Source organism: Elephas maximus, chromosome 10 (assembly GCF_024166365.1).
Source record: "Elephas maximus indicus isolate mEleMax1 chromosome 10, mEleMax1 primary haplotype, whole genome shotgun sequence".
Classification (NCBI taxonomy): Eukaryota; Metazoa; Chordata; class Mammalia; order Proboscidea; family Elephantidae; genus Elephas; species Elephas maximus.
Genome location: NC_064828.1, coordinates 76,621,473 through 76,642,720, shown reverse-complemented (window position 1 = coordinate 76,642,720; position 21,248 = coordinate 76,621,473). Strand labels below are relative to the sequence as shown.

Genomic DNA, 21,248 nt, shown 5'->3' with positions numbered 1-21,248 from the left:
ACCCAAACTCGTTGCTTTGGAGGCGACTCCGACCCACAGCGACCCTAGAGGACAGGATAGAACTGCCCTGTAGGGTTTCCAAGGACCGGCAGGTGAATTTGAACTGCTTACCTTTACCTCTTGGTTAGCAGTCCTATCACTTAACCATTGCGCCACCAGGCCTCCAGGGGCCACTTAAAAAAAAAAATTTTTTTTTTTTTTTTTTTTAACTGAGAGACAATTCTGGACCGTGCTAGGGGTGGGAGACAGTGAAGGAATCATTCGCTGATTACTGGCTGGAGGAAATGATTGGCTGATGGAAAGAACGTTCCAGATGAGTCTTTGGATGCGGCGGGGGACATCTGAAGGAGTAGGAGGAAACTCCTGGTGCGATTCTAGCCAATCAGGGACCAGAGGCGGGGCGATGTCGCGGGAGAACGATATCGCCCGCGCGGGAGGCCCTTCCCTAGCCCTCCGGGCCGGTAGGTGGCGCGTTGCTAGGAGACTGAGGGACCTGGGCTGCCCCGGCAGAGTCTAGGCGGAGCTACCCGGCGCGGAACTTGCTGGGAGCGCTGAAGTGCCTGCAGATGTGGTGCGGCTGCCGACTTTGTACACACCGGCGCTGTGAAGCTGGTGTCAGGGTCCTCACCCCGATTCTGTTGGGAGGGTGTGGGATGGCGCCCATAACAGTGTTCGTAAAATCTCGGTGAATCTGAGTCTCAGCCAGAGTTGAAGCCTGCTGCCTTAGGCCCTGCTGAGCTGGGAGGGATGTCAGAGTAGGAGCGCCGCGCTGGTCCCTCTGTGTCTGCGATAACGCTGGGGGGATTGCTAGTGCTCCGAGAGGGTCGTCAGCTTTGCAAATCTAGGTTTTGTCAGATTCCCCCACATCGGATTCGAGGTTGGAGAACGGATCGCGGCCTTACGTAAAACCCCTTGCCGTGTAGTCGATTCCAACTCGTAGCGACCATATAGGACAGGGAAGTACTGCCTCCTAGGGTTTCCAAGGCTGTAATCTTTATGGAAGCCGACTGTCAGAGGAGGGAGTGGTCGTGGGTTCTACCACAGACCATTGGGTTAGCAGCCAGTGCTTAACCACCGTGCCACCAGGGAACCCTCCTTGCCTTACATAAACTATATGCCCATTCACCAAGATTTGGAGACACTCCGTGCTTTGTGTGTTGGCTGACAAGGGCGAGCCTATCCATAGGCAGCCACTCTGGAGAAGAAATTAGATCGGGCGTTTGCTTGGGAGCATGACTGGAGAACCAAGGTGATGTCAGACTAGAAGACGTTAATCTGTGATATCCAGATTTTCACAATTGTCAAGATTTTGCTGAACAAAACCAGAAAAATACCCGGAGACCTTAGTCTGTTCTTGGACTGCGGTTAATGTCTCCTTCTCTTGTTGTCAGGTGAGTTGTTGAATCATTTGACATGATAGTGGTTGTGCAGTAGCATTTAAGACTCAGGACTAGATACAGCCACTAATACAAATAGGCAGTTACAGGCACACTTCATTTTATTGTGTTTCGCAGATGTTGTGTTTTTTATAAATTGATGGTTGTGACAATCCTGCGTCGAGCAAATCTATGAGTGCAATTTTTCCAACAGCATGTGCTGACTTCATGTCTCTGTGTCACACTTTGGTAATTCTTGCAATATTTCAAACCTTTTCATTATTGTATTATCTATTATGGTGATCTGTAATCAGTGATCTTTGACGATACAAACGTGATTGTTTTGGGGCACCATGAACTGCTCCCATTTAAGACAGCAAACTTAATCGATACATGTTGTGTTTTTTTTGACTGCTTTTCTGACCAGCCGTTCCCCAGTCTCTCTCCCTCTGCTCAGGCCTCCCTATTATCTGAGACACGACAATATTGAAATTAGGCCAATTATATGTCCTCTTAAGTGTTCAAGTGAAAGGAAGAGTCACACATCTCCCACTTTAACTCGAAAGCTAGAAATGATTAAGCTTAGTGAGGAAGGTATGTTGAAAGCCAAGATAGGCTGAAAGCTAGGCCTCTTGTACCAAACAGTTAGCCAAGTTGTGAATGCAAAGGAAAAGCTCTTGAAGGAAATTAAAAGTGCTACTCCAGTAAACAAGTGAATGACAAGAAAGCCAAACAGCCTCATTGCTGACATGGAGAAAGTTTTAGTGGTCTGGATGGAAGATCAAACCAGTTACAACATTCCCTGGGGCAAATACTGGACAGGATCAGTCTGAGGTGCCCTTGCAGGCACAGAACAACGCATTCATGCACAGACAGCCTCACCTTGTCCTCCTGGCAACATATTACAGAGATGGCGCTGACGGGTTGCGGGGGGCTGGGAGGAGCTAAGTCACCATTTTCCCTTTGCTGCCGCCATCTCGTGAATCCTGAATCCCAGTGCGACTTTCTGTACCCAATGACAACAACATCATCGTAGAAGTTGTCCACCAACCCTGAGGGACCACATTCCTGAACACCACCTGAAGAAGAGCCCCCACTCCGTTATCCTACGCATATAAACTGCTGTCCCTGCCGATCAGGAAACAATCTTGGCGATGCAGGTCCTGATGTGCTCTTTTATTTGGCCAACCAAATAAAGCTTTCTTTCACTTTCAACTGACTCATGTCTCAGTGTTGCCCCGAGTGAGACCTGGAGGACTGATAACATCCCCATCATCCTGAAGCAGCTGGATTGATAGAACAATGGAACGGCCTTCTAAAGACACAATTATGGTGCCAGCTAGGTGGCAGTTCCTTGCAGGTTTGGGACAGTGTATTGCAGGAGGCTGTATGTGTTCTAAATCAGCGTCCAGTATATGGTGCGGTTTCTCCCATAGCCAGAATTCATGGGTCTAGGAATCAAGAGGTAGAAATGGGAGTGGCACCACTCACTATTAACCCTAGTGACCCACTTGCAAAATTTTTGCTTCTTGTCCCTGTGACCTTATGCTCTGTGGCTCTAGAGGTCTTAGTTCTTTGGAAGGGAGGAATACTTCCAACTGGAGACACATCACTGGTTCCATTGAACTGGAAGCTAAGAATGCCACCTGGCCTCTTTGGGCTCCTTATGCCTCTGGATCAACAGGCAAAGAAGGGAGTTACCATACTGGCTGGTGTGATTGATCCTGATTACCAATAGGAAATCGGATTGATATTACATAATGGAGGTAAAGAAGAGTATGTCTGGAATGCAGGAGCTCTCTTAGGGTGTCTCTTAGTACTACAATGCCCTGTGATTAAAATCAATGGAAAAACACTGCAGCCCAATTTCAACATGACTACTACTGCCCCAGATCCTTCAGGAATAAAGGCTTGGGTCACCCCACCAGGAAAAGAACCACAACCAGCTGAGGTGCTTGGTGATGGCAAAGGGAATACACAATGGGTGGTGGAAGAAGATAGTTCTAAATACCAGTTATGACCGTGTGACCAGTTGCAGAAATGAGGACTGTAGTTGTTATGAGCATTTTTGCTTTGTATGTGTGCAGCAAATATTTTTGTTTTCTTTTTCACTTATAAAATAAGATGTAAACAGGGCTAGCGCATTTTTGGTTGCATGTGTATTTGTTGTATCATGTTAGGTACAAGTATGACATTATAATTGTCTTTATTTGAGATTATGTATGGTTTAAGGAAATGTGTACAGGCACCAAGTTGACAAGGGATGGACTGTGGTAGTTAGGGTTGTATGTCAACTTTGCTGGGCCATGATTCTCAGTGGTTTGGCAGTTATGATGTAGTGTGGCAGTCGTATGATGTTGTGATCACTTCCACGATGAGATTTGATATAGCGTGATCACTTCCATGATGGGATCTGCTGTGAGTAGCCAATCAGCTGAAAGGGAGTTTCCTTGGGCATGTGGCCTGCATTGAATATAAGTGGACATTGTGGCAAGGCTCGTGAGCTTTTGCTCACACTGGATCCTGCAGCTGGCTCTTGTTTGTCTGACTTCTGGTTCTTGGGACTTGAGCTAACAGCTTACTTGTAGTCTTGCCTACTGATCTTGGGATTTGTTGATATTTGCAGCCTGTGAGCAAGAGCCCTGCTCTCTGACCTGCCGATCTTGGGTTCGCCAGCCCCTGCAACTACGTGCATTAGGAGAAGCCTCTATCCTGATGCACGGGCTTGGGGCATTCCAGCCCCTACGACCGCATGAGGCGTTTCCTTGATATAAATCTCTTTCTCTGCATATGTTTATACGCTTTACTGGTTTTGCTTTTCTAGAGAACCCAGCCTAAGACACCATTCTAAATGCCATTAAGAACATTTGTGAGTCACAGGAGGAGGTCAAAATAGCAACATTAACAGGAGTTTAGAAGAAGTTGATTTCAACCCTCATGGATGACTTTGACGGATTCAAGACTTTAGTGAAGGAAGTAATGGCAGATGTGGTGGAAATAGCAAGAGAAGTAGAATTGTAAGTGGAGCTTGAAGATGTGACTGAATTGCTGCTGTCTCATGATAAAACTTTAATGGATGAGGAGTTGCTTATGGATGAGCAGAGAAAATGGCTTCTTGAGATAGAATCTACTCCTGGTGAAGATTCTGTAAACATTGTTGAAATGATAACAAAGGGTTTAGAATATTACACAAACTTAGTTGATAAAGCAGTGGCAGAGTTTGAGAGGATTGACTCCAATTTTGGAAGAAGTTCTCCTGTGAATAAAATGCTATCAAACAGCATTGCTCACTACAGACAAATCTTTTATGAAAGGAAAAGTCAATTGAAGCAGCAAACTTCATTGTTGTCTTATTTTAAGAAATTGTCACAGCCACTCCAACCTTCAGTAACCACCATCCTGATCAGCCAACAGCCATCAACATGGGGGCAAGACTCTCCACCAGCAAAAATATTAGTTATTTAGTTAGGTGCCATCGGGTCCGTTCCGACTCATAGTGACCCTATGCACAACAGAACAAAACACTGCCTGGTCCTGTACCATCCTTACAATCATTGTTATACTTGAGCTCATTGTTGCAGCCACTGTGTCAACCCACCTTGTCGAGGGTCTTCCTCTTTTCCTCTGACCCTATACTTTACGATGTCCGTCTCCAGGGCCTGATACCTCCTGACAACATGTCCAAAGTATGTAAGATGCAGTCTTGCCATCCTTGCTTCTAAGGAGCATTCTGGTTATATTTCTTCCAAGACAGATTTACTTGTTCTTTTGGTAGTCCATGGTATATTCAATATTCTTTGCCAGCACCACAATTCAAATGTGTGAATTCTTCTTCGGTCTTCTTATTCATTGTCCAGCTTTCACATGCATACGATGCGATTGGAAATACCATGGCTTGGGTCAGGTGCACGTTAGTCTTCAAGGTGACATCTTTGCTTTTCAACACTTTAAAGAGGTTTTTTGCAGCAGATTTGCCCAATGCAATGCGTCTTTTGATTGCTTGACTGCTGCTTCCATGGATGTTGATTGTGGATCCAAATAAAATCCTTGACAACTTCAATCTTTTCTCCATTTATCATGATGTTGCTTGCTCGTCCAGTTATGAGGATTTTTGTTTTCTTTATGTTGAGGTGTAATCTATACTGAAGGCTGTGGTCTTTGATCTTCATCAGTAAGTGGTTCAAGTTCTCTTCACTTTCAGTGAGCAAGGTTGTGTCATCTGCATAACGCAGGTTGTTAATGAGTCTTCCTCGCTAAAGGCTCAGATGATGGTTAGAATTTTTTAGTAATAAAGTTTTAATTAAGGCATGTACTTTTTTTTAGAATAATGCTATTGCATACTTAATAGACCGCAGTATAGTGTAAACATAACTTTTATATGCACTGGGAAACCAAAAAATTCATGTGACTTGCTTTGTTGAGATTGACTTAGTCATCTAGTGCTGCTATAACAGAAATACCACAGGTGGATGGCTTTAACAAAGAGAAATTTATTTCTTCATGGTAAAGTAGGCTAAAAGTCCAAATTCAGGGCATCAGTTCCAGGGGAAGGCTTTCTCTCTCTGTAGGCCTTCTCATCGATCTTTTCCCAGGCTAGGAACTTCTCTGCTCAGGGACCCAGGGTCCATGGGAAGTGCTCTGCTCCTGGCACTGCTTTCTTGGTGGTACAAAGTCCCTCCTCTCCGGTTGCTTCCCTTTCCCTTTATCTCTTTAGAGATTGCCTCAAGATACAATCCAATCTTGTAGATGGAGCCCTGCCTCACTAACACAACTGCCGCCCATCTTTCCTCATTAACATCACAGAGGCAGGATTTACAACATATAGGAAAATCACACAATACCAGGAATCATGGCCCAGCCAAATTGATACACACATTTTTGGGGGGACATAATTCAGTCCATGACAGCGATATTCACTTAATTGCCATGGTCTGGAACTGAACCCACAATCTCTCCAAAGTATGCTCGTATCAGAAACAAAATGATTATAGTCCTTGTAACCAAACCAAAAAAAAACCAAACCCAGTGCCGTCGAGTCGATTCCGACTCATAGCGACCCTATAGGACAGAGTAGAACTGCCCCATGGAGTTTCCAAGGAGCACCTGGCAGATTCGAACTGCCGACCCTGTGGTTAGCAGCTATAGTACTTAACCACTACGCCACCAGGGTTTCCAGTCCTTGTAACAGGCCTTTAGAATTGACTCAACAGCAACTGGTTAACAGGTCTTTAAATCAGGGGCCTAGATTATAAAATTCAGGTAATTAATCCAGCTGATCTGAAAACCAGATTTCTTTCAGTTCTGCACTAGTCACAGCCTCTTCTACTTGTCATATAGTATTCATATTTAAACAAACAAAAAAAACCGTTGCCAACGGGCCGATTCCGACTCATAGTGCCCCTATAGGACAGAGTAGAACTGCCCCGTATGGTTTCCAAGAAGTGCCTAGTGGATTTGAACTGCTGACTCTTTGGTTAGCAGCTGTAGCTCTTAACCACTATGCCACCAGGGTTTCCATAGTATTTGTATGGGTGCAACAAAAAGTATTTGTTATAGCATAAGCTGCCCCTTGGATAGTTAAGAGGAAATCAGGGTAGTGTGATTGTCCATGGCAATTCTGGCTAATGAATTTAGACTTTTGTCTTCTTGGGTGGCGCAATTAACATTTTTGGCTGCTGTAGGTCGCTATGAGTTGGAATCAACTCGACGGCGATGGTTTTTTTTTTTTTTTTTTTACCAGAAGTTGGAGGTTTGAGTCCAACCAAAGGTGCCTTGGAAGAAAAGCCTGGTGATCTGCTTCTGAAAAATCAACCACTGAAAGTCCTATGTAGCACAGTTCTACTCGACACCCATGGGGTTGCCATGAGTCAGAGTCGACACAATCACAACTGGTGCTGACTGGTTGGGCTTTTGGAGCAGCAGTTGCGTCATTTATGACTTCTCTGAGGGTCAGGCTTGTTTTGGAACATCTTTTGTAGTTGTATTATTCCTGTTGTTGTAATTGTTGTTCACAGAGTATGAATAAAGAGGGCATCAGTTGTTTTCCCTGGGAATTTTCCTGAATAACCTTTTTTTGCCGTATTTTGGAGATATATGAATATCCTTCTCAAGGAAATTTCGTCTGCTTGATTGATGGTGGTTTTAAATACTTGAAAGTCTTTAACCACTTCCTCAGATCCTCAGGATAACTTATTGTATGACAGGCAGGTATGAAACTAATATTCTCATAAGAAGTAGTACCTTATTGTGATTTATCTCCTCTTCCTGCAGTTGAGCATTATCCCTCTTGGTCGCTGGATCATAGGAAGGTAGGGAGAGCTTCAACTGACGTAACAGACACAACAGGCAGCTGTTATTTATGGACCCACATTCGATACCGAGGAGCTCTGGTGGTGCAAACTGTTAAGCACTTGACTGCTAACTGAAAGGTACCTTGGAAGAAAGGCCTGGTGATCTGCTTCTGAAAGGTCAAAGCCCTTGACAACCCAGTGGAGTACTCTGAAGCACATGGGGTTGCAATGAGTCAAAACTGACTACATGGCAACTTGTTTTTCTTTTTTGTACATATCTCTCTGTAGCGGTGGTTCAGCGATAGAATTCTTGCCTTCATGAGGGAGACCTGGGTTTGATTCCCGACCAACGCACTTCGAGCGCTGCCACCGCCTGTCTGTCAGTGGAGACTTGCGTGTTGGGGCTGACTGCACGGCAGCTAACAACAATACTGCTTATGCTAGGGCACCAAAAAAAACCAAACCCGTTGCCAATGAGTCGATTCTGACTCACAGGAACCCTATAGGACAGGGTAGAACTGCCCCATAGAGTTTCCAAGGAGTGCCTGGTAGATTCGAACTGCCAACCTTCTGGTTAGCAGCTGTAGCATTTAACCACTACACCACCAGGGTTTCCTATGCTAGGGCAGCACCTCAAAAGTAATATTTTAAGCTTCCATCCTGTTTACAAGTACTTGATTTAGTTTTCCTCAGGCTTGGTTTTGAGCTGGAGGGTTGCTCAAGCACGTGTGTAGGTAATTAATTTGCAATTTCCCTTTGCAGGCTGGTTTTGACCAGGGCTTGTAACCAGCTCCTTCCGCTTCAAATTCCTGCAGAGAATTTGCAGTTCTGACAAGTTCCCAGGTGATGCTAATGTTGCTGGTTACGGACCAGCTCTGAGAATCACTAGTAGAGCAGTGGTTCTCAAAATTTATTACATGTGAGAATCACCTGGGGATCTTGTTAAACTGTAGATTCTGATTTAGTATATCCGGGGCAGAAATGGAAATTCTTAGCAGGGTGTCAAACTGGAATGAACTGGTTCAAAGCCCTGGTTTTGATTCACCTTTTTTTCTTTCTTTTAATTGTACTTTAGATGAAGGTTTACAGAGCAAACTAACTCCTCATTTAACAATAAATATATACACATTGTTTTGTGACATTGGTTGCCAACCCCAGGACATGTCAACAGTCTCCTCTTCTGGACCTTAGGTCCCACATTACCAGCTTTCCTGTCCTCTCCTGACTGCTAGTTCTTGCCCCTGGGGTGGTGTGCCCATTTAGTCTCGTTTTATGGTCCTGTCTAATCTTTGGCTGAAGGGTAAACCTCTGGAGTGACTTCATCACTGAGCTAAAAGGGTGTCCAGGGTCCATACTCTTGGAGTTTCTCCAGTCTCTGTCAGACCAGTAAGTCTGGTCTTTTTTTTTTTTTGAGTTAGAATTTTGTTCTACATTTTTTTCAGGCTCTCTCCGCAACCCTCAATTGTGATCCCTTTAATTCACCTTTTTGAAGTGGTTCCCGCCAAGAACACAATCAGGTACAACAAAAGGGCAGCTGACCCAGTCCATCCTGACCTTGCTGGTTTGTTGGTGAAAAATAAGAATCTTTTAGCTGAGGTATATAAATTATCTGAAAATAACCACTATGGGAAATTATACCCTTTGTAAAAGTAGGGAGAGAAACACCCTGATAAAAGGCTCTTTTTTTAGCTAAAGAAATACTTTATTGCCTAACGTAAATAAAAAGTTCAGAAGTATCTGGCTCCAGGTGTATCTAGGGGCTCAAAAAAATGTCATTCAGTTCAGTCTCTCTCTCTTCATGTCTTTTGGCTCTGCCTTCTGTTAGTATTATCTTTTTGAAAAGATGTGATGCTAATATCTGGAAATTGTGGCAGTCTTTAAAAATGGATAAAATAGGTAGCATCTCTCTGTCTCCTTCACAGTAAAACTTCCCCTAGTAATCTCTAAATTTAGGAGTTTAGATTTGAATTATATTAAATTTAGCTTGATGCATTATTTACAAGGAAAATTTTTTTTGTGGTAAATATATAGGTCACAAAACATGAGGACATTTCTACAGTCTTCACATGTACAGTTCAGTGACATTAATTATGTTCATCACGTTGTTCAGCCGTCACCATTAACCGTTCCCGAATTTTTCCGTCACCCTTAACAGAAGCTCAGTGTCCCCTAAGCATTGTGATGTTGAGCTAATAGTGCTACATGGGCTGCTGTGATAGTATAATGAATTAAAACAATTTGTGAAAAAAAAAAATCACTTATGATCTATACTAATGCCCAGTGTCCTAAATCAGGGCCAGCCTAAGGGGATTTATATAGCGTACCTAAGAGAAATTTAATGTGTCATGCCAGTACTTTTTAGTTCGGCTTCCATGGAAACTTTTATTTTTGAGGACAATGTGACTGTTTATGCAGATACTTAGTTTAGGAATAAGGAGAAGAGTAGAAAGCTGGTAGGCGCAATGAGCTCTGGAGGAGGTTAATGGCACAATGTAAAAATTTTGCAGCAGAGATATGCATATACATATTCGATATCTCAGAACCAATACTTAAAAACGTTTTCCTTTGAGTTAATTTCAGACTTACGGAAATAAGAACAGTACACCCAAATATCTTTTACCCAGATTGACCAATTCTGAACATTTTGATGTATTTACTTTTTTATTCTCTCCATATATATTTATTGTATCATTTTCTTTTCCTGCACTAGTTGAAGTTGTAGACATCATGCCTCTTTACCTATTAATATTTCAGTATGTATTTCCCAGTAGAAGAAAGGTATATAACTATGTTGTTGTTGTTAGGTGCTATCAAGTCAGTTCCGACTCATGGCAACCCTATGGGACAGAGTAGAACTGCCTCATAGGATTTCAAACAAGCAACTGGTGGATTTAAACTGCCAACCTTTTGGTTAGGAGCTGAGCTCTTAACCACTACGCCACCACAGCTCAAAAACCTACAGTTCCTGGTATTCCTAGGCGGTCTCCCATCTAAGTACTAAGTAGGCCCAACCTTGCTTAGCTTCTGAGATCAGACAAGATATGGCGCGTTCAATGCGGTATGGTGTAACCACAGCATGATCAAACTCAGAAAATTTAACATTGATACAATATTATTAGCTACTATGTAGTCTATATTTCAGAGTTTTGCAATTGTCCCAAAATGCTGATCCTTATAGCAATTTTGTTCCCAGTCTAGGGACTAATCCAAGATCACAGTTTGTATTCGTTTTCCTATCTCTTTAGTCTTCTTTACCCTCTGCCACAGCCTTTCTTTGTTCTTCATGACACTGTCACTCTTGAATTGTACAGGCCACTTGTTTTGTAGGGTGTGTCTCAATTTGAATGTGTGTGCTTTTCCTTTTAGATCAGATGCAGATTGTGCATTTTTGGTGGGAATACGATATAAATGATTGTGCCTTTCTCCATGTGTCATCAGGAGGCATATGATGCCCATTTGTTCCAGTACTGGGGGTATTAACTTTGATTACTTGGTTAAGGAGGTGTCCACCAGGTTTCTCCACTATAAAGTTATCATTTTTTTTTTTTAATTAATAAGTGCCTGGCAAAAAAAAATTTTTTTTTTTTGTTGCATGGATTGAATTATGTCCCCACAAAAATGTGTGTATCAACTTGGTTAGGCCAAGATTCCCAGTATTGTAAGGTTGTCTTCCATTTTGTGTTTGTAATTTTATGGTGAGAGGATTAGGGTGGGATTGTAACACCACCCTCACTCAGGTCACCTCCCTGATCCAAGGTAAAGGGAGTTTCCCTGGGGTGTGGACTGCGCCACCTTTTATCTCTCAAGAGATGAAAGGGAAGAAAGCAGAGAGTGGGGGACCTTATTCCACCAAGGAAGCAACACCAGGAGCAGAGCGCATCCTTTGGACACAGGTCCCTGCACCTGAGAAGCTGCTTGACCAGGGGAAGATTGAGGACAAGAACCTTCCTCCAGAGCTGGCAGAAAGAGAAAGACTTTCCCTGGTGCCAACACCCTGAATTTGGACTTGTAACCTATTAGACTGTGAGAAAATAAATTTCTTTTTGTTAAAGCCATCCACTTATGGTATTTCTGTTATGGCAGCACTAAATGCCTAAGACAGTGACTATGTGGGAGATTCTTTGAAACTATATAATCTGGTCCTCTTCAAACTACCCATTTTTTTAGCAATTATTTGGGGATTCTTGCCTGAACAGATTATTTTTAAGATGACTGTAAAATGGTGATTTTCTCTTATTCTTTCTACATTTATTAGCTGGAATTCTACTCTATTAATTCTCCTCAATTAATTAATTACCAGTACAGATTATTGAATGATAATTTTATTTAATGGGCTATAATCCATTGCTATCATTAATTCTTTTGATGCTGATATCATCCCAGATTTGGCTAGTGGGTAGCTCCCGAATAAATTACTTGAATCCCACTCTGTTGTTTGTCAGCTCTGTGATATTAGAGAGGTTACTTGTCCTCTCTGTCTCAGTTTTCTCATTTATAAATAGGTTAATACATGGTTAGCACAATGCACAGTAAACTCAATGAATGTTAGCTTAAATATAGTGGTATGATGTGAATAGCGTTCGTATGATGACCAAACTCCAGGGGTTCAATCGATACAGTAACATAAATTCTGTCAAATCAGTTGCCTATCTAAATTGACTGGTCAGATTTATCAAATGTTTGAATCATAAGGCTTAAAAATATTGGACATGTTGTTTTGAAATACTTTTAGCAAAACTTCATGATACCTCACCCATAGTAGTAATGAAGATAGCCACCAATTAGATTTTAATATGTTAGAGAAATCTGCTATACAGTAATCTCTTTATTACAGTCCATAGTTTTTTAACCTCTACTCTTAATATTTGTCACAACTTTATATTACGTTGTACAGACTAAAATGTCTTACTTTTGTACATACAACCTTATCTTTTTTAAAGCCAATTTTTAAAGTGAAGCTTTCATAACAGTCTTCCCTTAGCATCTATTAACTAACTTATTCTTGCTACAATATCGCTGTAAACATAAGTGGTGAACTATCAGGAAGAGCTTTTCTACAGTGAATGCAAGGTCTTGTGCAGGAAATTCAGATGCTTGTGCAGCAGATGGAGCAGGTGCATGGTCTTTTCGAGCAAGCTGCTCATGAAATCATCCCAAGCTGAAGAAAAGTTTATGGAACAAAAAAGATCCTCGAAACAGCTGGAAGAGAAAAATTGCTACTAACTACTTCTTTCAAGAGGGATTCCATTTTGCAGGAAGAAAGTCAGTCTTCCCTGAAGTATAGGTATTACTTTTGGCAGTGAAACGATCGTATATTATTGTAATATCAATAACTTAACGTGAAAAGCTGATAAAACTGCATTTCATTTAAGGTTGGAAAAAATGAAGAAGAATTATTGTAAATCCTTAAAGTTATGCCTCTGATTTTACCATAAAACCTCTCCTTTTCCGTATCTCTCATTTTCCATTGTATACATATTTGATATTTGTTGTGAGGCCATTTATATGTAATTCATAATGTATTTTTAAAAAGAGGGTTATAGGTAAAGGAACTCAAAGCAATGACTTTAATAGTGGAATTTCAGTCGCTGTGGTACCTAGATATAATGCATATTGAGAGGGACTCTTTGATGGTAACCCTTAATAATTACTATGGAGCTCATTACCTTCTACTTTTTCTTCCCTTGCACCTGTAAGGACAAAGTCATTGCTAAAATGGCTTAGGCAGTAGTAGGATATGATACCATTTATTTTTAAGAGATCCTGACACTATTTTACTCCTTCCTCCCAGAAGTGCACATCATACCCAAACCTATGTTATATTGTTTTGACAATTGCCAACCCCTGTTTATTTCACATTCGCATATTCATTTGCTTACTATATTATCTGTTGCCGCATAACAGTAACTTAAAATGACCAAAAATTATTAACCTATACAGTTTATAAGCATCAGAAATCCAGGAGCAGCTTGGCTGGACTGGGTGGTTCTAGCTCAGAGTTTCTGGTGAGGTTGTAGCTGAGAAATTGACTGGGGCTATAATCATCTGAAGATTTGACTGGGCTGGAGAATCCGCATCTAACCTGACTTACATGGATCTTGTAGGAGGCCTCAATTTCTCACCATATGGGCCTTTCCATAGGGCTGTTCATGACATGGCAGCTAGCTTTCCCCAGATGGAGCAAAGAGAGAAAGAGAGAGAGAGAGCCATTAATGTGGAAGCTGCAGTATCTTTTATAATCTAATATTATAAGTAACATGCCATCACTTCTGCCATGTTCTGTTGGTCACAAAGACCAACCCTGGTGCCATGTGTGAGGGGACTATACAAGGGTATAAATGCCAGGAAGTGGGGGTCATTAGTGGCCATCTTGAAGGCTAGCTACCACACTCACTCATTTACTCACTCACTGATTTAGTCATTCACTTATTTTTTCAATATTTATTCGGTAACCAGTTTTTAAAAATGTACAGCGCTTAATGAAGTTAAGTCCACAATATATCCCATAGAGTTCAAGGATGAATACACTGTCTCCAGCTTCTACCTCTGCTCTTAAAAATGTGTATGGCAATAAGAGGTTTGAAGAAACAATAATAATCTTTCCCAGCCTTCTCTCTGCTTGTCTCACCTCAGTAGCCAAAGTTACCATCATCATGGCTATGGAAATATACAAACATATATGTGGGTGGGTAGTGGTTTTTTATAAAACTAGGGTAATCCTAGTAGAAATACTCTACAACTTCCTCTACTTAATTAATAGTGCCTCATGGTCATCCATACCAGGAGGATGTTTCCCTGTGTTTTATTGACTGTGCAAAGGCATTCGACTGTGTGGATCATAACAAACTACGGATAACATTGCAAAGAATGGGGATTCCAGAACACTTAATTGTGCTCATGAGAAACCTGTACATAGATCAAGAGGCAGTTGTTCAGACAGAACAAGGGGATACTGAGTGTTTTAAAGTCAGGAGCGGTGTGCGTCAGGGGTGTGTCCTTTCACCATACCTATTCAGTCTGTATGCCGAGCAAACAATCTGAGAAGCTGGACTATATGAAGAAGAACGGGGCATCAGGATAGGAGTAAGACTCATTTGCAACCTGTGTTATGCAGATGACACAACCTTGCTTGCTGAAAGCGAAGAGGACTTGAAGCACTTACTGATGAAGATCAAAGACCACAGCTTTCAGTATGGATTACACTTCAACATAAAGAAAACAAAAATCCTCACAAATAGACTAATAAGCCACATCATGATAAATGGAGAAAAGTTTGAAGTTGTCAAGGATTTCATTTTACTTGGATCCATGGAAGCAGCAGTCAAGAAATCAAAAGACGCGTTGCATTGGGCAAATCTGCTGCAAAGGACCTCTTCAAAGTGCTGAAAAGCGAAGATGTCACCTCGAAGACTAAGGTGCAACTGACCCAAACTGTAGTATTTTCAGTCACCTCATATGCATGTGAAAGCTGGACAGTGAATAAGGGAGACCGAAGAAGAATTGACGTCTTTGAATTGTGGTGTTGGCGAAGAATATTGAATATACCACGGACTGCCAAAAGAACGAACAAATCTGTCTTAGAAGAAGTACAGCCCGAATGCTCCCTAGAAGCAAAGATGGCAAGACTGTCTTACATACTTTGGACATGTCAGGAGGGATCCGTCCCTGGAGGAGGACATCATGCTTGGTAAAGTACAGGGTCTGCGGAAATGAGGAAAACCCTCAATGAGGTGAATTGACACACTGGCTGTGACAATGGGCTCAAGCATAACAATTTTAAGAATGGTGCAGGACTGGGCAGTGCTTCGTTCTGTAGTGCATAGGCTTGCTATGAGTTGGAACCGACTTGACGGCACCTAACGACAACACAGTCATCCCTTAAGTCAAAATGTATATATGCCTTATTTCTTTAATAGATAAATAGGTGCCATCAAGCCGACTCTGACTCTTGGTGACCTTATGTACAACAGAAAAAATATTGCCTGGTCCTCCATCATCCTCACAATCGCCAGCATGTTCGAGCACATCATTGTTGCTATTGTGCTAATCCATCTCACAGAGGATCTCCCTCACCTTTGTTGGACCTCTGCTTCACCAAGCATGATGCTGTCCTCTAGAGGTTGATGCCTTCTGAAAATGTGTCCTAAATAAGCAAATCAGAATATTCCGTTGTGGTCCATAATTTTCAGAGATAGGTCACCAGACCTTTCTTCCTAGTCTGGAAGCTCTGCTGAAACCTGTCCACCATTATGACCGTGCTGGTATTTGAAATACCTGTGGCACAGCTTCTAGCCTCACAGCAACATGCAAGCCACCACACTGTAGACAAGTATAGTATGTATATCTTAATTTAGCTGAACATTCCCATATTGATGGACAATTGAATTATTTGGTTTTTCTTTCTTCTTTTCTTGCCACTACAAATAATACCCAAACAAGTCTCTTTCTACATTTATCCTTCCACACTACTGCTTTTATTTTTACAGGACTAAATCCCAAATATGAGATGATAGGGTTACACTGTATAAGTATTTTAAAATGTAACAGCCATTGCCAGACTATTAACTTCAAAAAGGCAGAAGGAGTTCATTTGAGAGTGCCTCATTCCCCTTTATGTCAATATCTGAGAGTGCCTGATTCCCCTTTATGTCAATATCTGAGAGTGCCTGATTCCCCTTTATGTCAATATCTGAGAGTGCCTGATTCCCCTCTATGTCAATATCTGAGAGTGCCTGATTCCCCTTTATGTCAATATCTGAGAGTGCCTCATTCCCCTTTATGTCAGTATCTGAGAGTGCCTGATTCCCCTTTAGGTCAGTATCTGAGAGTGCCTGATTCCCCTCTATGTCAGTATCTGAGAGTGCCTGATTCCCCTCTATGTCAGTATCTGAGAGTGCCTGATTCCCCTTTATGTCAGTATCTGAGAGTGCCTGATTCCCCTTTATGTCAGTATCTGAGAGTGCCTGATTCCCTTTATGTCAGTATCTGAGAGTGCCTGATTCCCCTTTAGGTCAGTATCTGAGAGTGCCTGATTCCCCTTTAGGTCAGTATCTGAGAGTGCCTGATTCCCCTCTATGTCAGTATCTGAGAGTGCCTGATTCCCCTCTATGTCAGTATCTGAGAGTGCCTGATTCCCCTCTATGTCAGTATCTGAGAGTGCCTGATTTCCTTTATGTCAGTATCTGAGAGTGCCTGATTCCCCTTTATGTCAGTATCTGAGAGTGCCTGATTCCCCTTTAGGTCAATATCTGAGAGTGCCTGATTCCCCTTTATGTCAATATCTGAGAGTGCCTGATTCCCCTTTATGTCAATATCTGAGAGTGCCTGATTCCCCTTTATGTCAATATCTGAGAGTGCCTGATTCCCCTTTATGTCAGTATCTGAGAGTGCCTGATTCCCCTTTATGTCAATATCTGAGAGTGCCTGATTCCCCTTTATGTCAGTATCTGACAGTGCCTGATTCCCTTTATGTCAGTATCTGAGAGTGCCTGATTCCCCTTTATGTCAGTATTGGAGAGTGCCTGATGCCCCTCTGTGTCAGTATCTGAGAGTGCCTGATTCCCCTTTATGTCAGTATCTGAGAGTGCCTGATTCCCCTCTATGTCAGTGTCTGAGAGTGCCTGATTCCCCTCTATGTCAATATCTGAGAGTGCCTGATTCCCCTCTATGTCAGTGTCTGAGAGTGCCTGATTCCCCTCTATGTCAGTGTCTGAGAGTGCCTGATTCCCCTCTATGTCAGTATCTGAGAGTGCCTGATTCCCCTCTGTGTCAGTGTCTGAGAGTGCCAGATTCCCCTTCACTTCCTAGGCAGCGCAGAATGCTGTGATTTTGTTGTTGTTATTAGTTGCTATTGAGTCAGCTCTGACTCATGGCAACCTTTTGTGTAACAGAACGAAATGTTGCCTGGTCCTGCGTCATCCTCAGGATATGTTTGAGCCCGTTGTGGCTATTGTGTCAATCTGTCTCACTTAGAGCTTTTCTTGTTTTCAGTGAGCCTCTACTTTAGCAAATATGATGTCCTTTCCTTGCTATTGGTATTTTTCAAAGCAAGTAAGACACAGTCTCACCATCCTTGCTCTTAGGAGCATTCTGATGTTGTTTATTCTAAGGCTGATTTGCTCATTCTTCTGGAAGTCCACGGTATATTCGATAATCTTTGCCAACACCACAATACAAATGCATCAGCTCTTCTGTCTTCTTTTCTCATTGTCCAGTTTTTGCATGCATACGAGGCAACTGGAGAGACTGTGGCTTGGTTAAGGCACACCTTGTTCATCAAAGCAACACCTTTGGTTTGTCGAAAACTTTAAAGGGATCTTTTGCCACAGATTTGTCCAATGCAATACATTGTTTGATTTCCTATGGGCATTGATTGCTGATCTAAGTAAAATGAAATCCTTAGCAACTTCATGTTTTTCCTCCATTTTTAGTGATGTTGCTTATTGTTTCAGTTGTGAGGATTTTTGTTTTCTTTACATGCAGGTGTAATCCGTAAGTAAATGCTTCAAGTCATCTTCATTTTTGGCACGCAAGGTGGTGTCATCTGTATATTGCAGGTTGCTAATGAGTCTTCCTCCAATATGCTGTGTTCTTCTTCATATAGTCTGGTTTCTCAGAGTATTTGTTCAGCATAAGGACTGAATAAGTATGGTGAAAGGACGACCTGCCACACGCCTTTTCCAATTTTGAACAAGTTGTTCCATTTGAACGACTGCCTCTTGATCCATGTACAGGTTCTGCATGAGCACAATTAAATGTTCTAGAATTCCCATTCTTTGTAATGTTATCCATAATTTGTTATGACCTACACAGTCAAATGCCTTTGTATAGTTGATAAAGCACAAATAAACATCCTTCTGGTATTTTGTGCTTTCTGCCAGGATACATCTGACATCAACAATGATGTCCCTTGTTCCCAGGTCCTCTTTTGAATCCAACTTGGACACCTAGCAGTTCCCTGTCAATGTATGGCTGCAGTTGTTTTTTAATTATCTTTAGCAAAATTGCGCTAGCATGTAATATTAATGATACTATTCAATAATCCCTGCATTCTGTTTGATTGCCTTTCCGTGGAATGGGCACAAATATGGACCTGTTCTAGTCAGTTGGCCAGTTATCTGTCTTCCATGTTCTACACCTAGGGTTAGTACATGTTTCACAGTACAGGTGTGAGACGTCTTTAAATCTCTAATGTTAATCATAATTGATCGTGTCTTTGTGCAATGGCTAGGAGAAAATGTACAAGCTAGGGAAAAATACTGTAGGCATTTAAAATGTAAAAGCAAAATTGTTCTACTAGTTGTAAATCAAATAGATTTTAAAATGTCAAAAGGCCCAAACGTGAATTTAATTCAGTTTTGTAAAGTAACGTAAGGTTTCATATTCGTGCATTTTAATATAATTTTCTTTAGTATTGCTTCACTCCAGCTAAGCCAGTGGGGCTTCATAAGTCAATATCTTTTCTTAGTAATTCTGGCATCTTCCAGTCTTTCAAGTACGGCTGTAAGTTGAAATGATTCTGGACAAACCGTGAGCAAAAATCTAATAGAAAAAGAAAAGAAATAGCTTTATTTTGCAGGGAAGAGCATACTAGGTAATTGACAGAAAATGACCGGGAACATGGAAGTAGGAGTAGGTCAGACAGATTGAATTATTAAGTGTTTTGAATAAGATCTTTCCATCAATATGCCATTTTTTTTGCATCTGTTAAGGACTTTGGAGGATAGAGGCAAGACGGAAAGATGTAACACTGCTGTACTCAGACCTGTTAAAACAAATCAAAGTGCTGTATGTAAGAGTTCCCCAAAGCTCTTAAAAAAGGCAAACTGCACTCTTAAATAATTGCACCTTGAAAAAGAGGCCTATAATTGTGTATTAAGCATATAATAAATTATATATTAAATATTATAATACATGTGATGCTAATTTTCAACTTGGAGCATCCTACTGCCTTTTTATTGTTATTTTGTAATTTTAGTGGGTATTGTATAACAGCCGTTGCCTGGTGCAAAACTTAACTGAAGTTACCCCATTCTTTATTCTGCATTCAAATGCAGGACTTCTAAAGGAGCAGCCCCTGAGTGGGTCTTAAAGGAGAGGTATCCTACATGTATCAGACACTGTCCCTTCCTTACCTGTCATTTCCCTTTTCTTTGCTGCTAAAAAGCCCCACGTTTGCTAGGTATTATCCTTCACTTTATGGTCCTGTGCTCAGAGAAGGGATAAATCCTTATAAGTTCAAGTTCCTTGAGGTGGCCCCTTCCCTTAGCCAGTGATTGGTTTAGAGGAGTGAGTGTGACCTGGCTTTAGCCAAGGATACATGAGAAATATGCCAGGAGAGTTTCTGGGAAAGATTTCCTTGTTCTTAAAACAAGATTCAGGAAGAAGATGACCCTTTTTTCGTATTGAATATCGTGCCTGAATGTGACCCTTGAACTGCTACAGCCATCTGGAATCATGGGTGAGCTGACCTGAGAACGAAGTGGGATACACCAAGGATGGCAGAGCTGAAGATGAAAAGACCTGGGTTTTTTATGATAATGTTGAGCTTCTGGATTAACCAAACTTGTTAACTGAGATGTTGTATTTCCCTCAAAAATGATCTGAAAAGATCCTGTTAAGGTAATAATATACCACATTCTGAATATTATACTACATAAAATGTTTTTGTAAAAATACATTCAAGCGGGCCCAGAATGTTAGACTATAGAAGGCTGTGCATTTATAGCCAAGAATGACAACAACAACAAAAAATAAAGAGTATGATTTATCTCCCAACAGAATTAGCAGATCCCCAAACCAAACTGGTTGCCGTTGAGTCGACTCCGACTCATAGGCCCCCATAGGTAGGAGTAGAACTGCCCCATAGGGTTTCTAACGATGTAATCTTTACAAAAACAGACTGCCACATCTTTATGAAGTGGAGCTGCCGGTGGGTTCAATCCACCGACCTTTCAGTTAGCAGCCAAGCACTTAAATTAGCAAACAAGGACATTAAAATAGTTATTATAACTGTATTCCATATGTACACTGAATTTGAAAAGGATATGTACACATACTTGTGCTTACTTGAAGAGCTTAGAGCCTAGCTCTTATGTCTACCTAAACATATTGAGTTTAGATTTCATTTTATTAAATGATATTGTCAAACATCACCAATTTAGTCTGCATTTACCAAGAACTTGGGCATTCTGATAAGAACTGGACCAAAGTTCACTTAAAAAAAAAATTCTATGGTGGTGGTGGGGAAAACAGCATATATAATATGCTTAAACAAAATTACAGGATTAATTTTCAATTGTCTTAAAAGAACAAATGCTTTAAAATGATTAACATGTAATTGGTGTACTAATTATAAGTCTGAGAAGCTGTGAAGTAAATAGCAACAAAAGATGCTAGTAACTATTCTAATAAAGGGTATCTAATTTTTTTTAAATGGTAAGATGAAAATACTAATTACATTGTGAGGTGCCATGAACAAAAGATAATTGCAATTCTGATTGTGTGTGTGGCAACAGGGATTGCAGTTTAATATGTCTGTGAAAAATTGCCAAGGGATAGTCCAACTGAAGATAAGTTTCCT

The 21,248-nt window shown here is 41.3% G+C and overlaps 1 protein-coding gene across 1 annotated transcript in view; it reads left to right on the top strand.

Moving 5' to 3' along the window:
* The first annotated feature begins 546 nt into the window (after nucleotides 1-546).
* Nucleotides 547-21,248, top strand: part of ESR2 (estrogen receptor 2) — a 117,408-nt gene continuing 96,706 nt past the window's right edge. The window contains exon 1 of the mRNA XM_049899541.1: nucleotides 547-1,391. The gene's annotated coding sequence lies outside the window, so the exon portion shown is untranslated. The remainder of the gene's footprint in view (nucleotides 1,392-21,248) is intronic.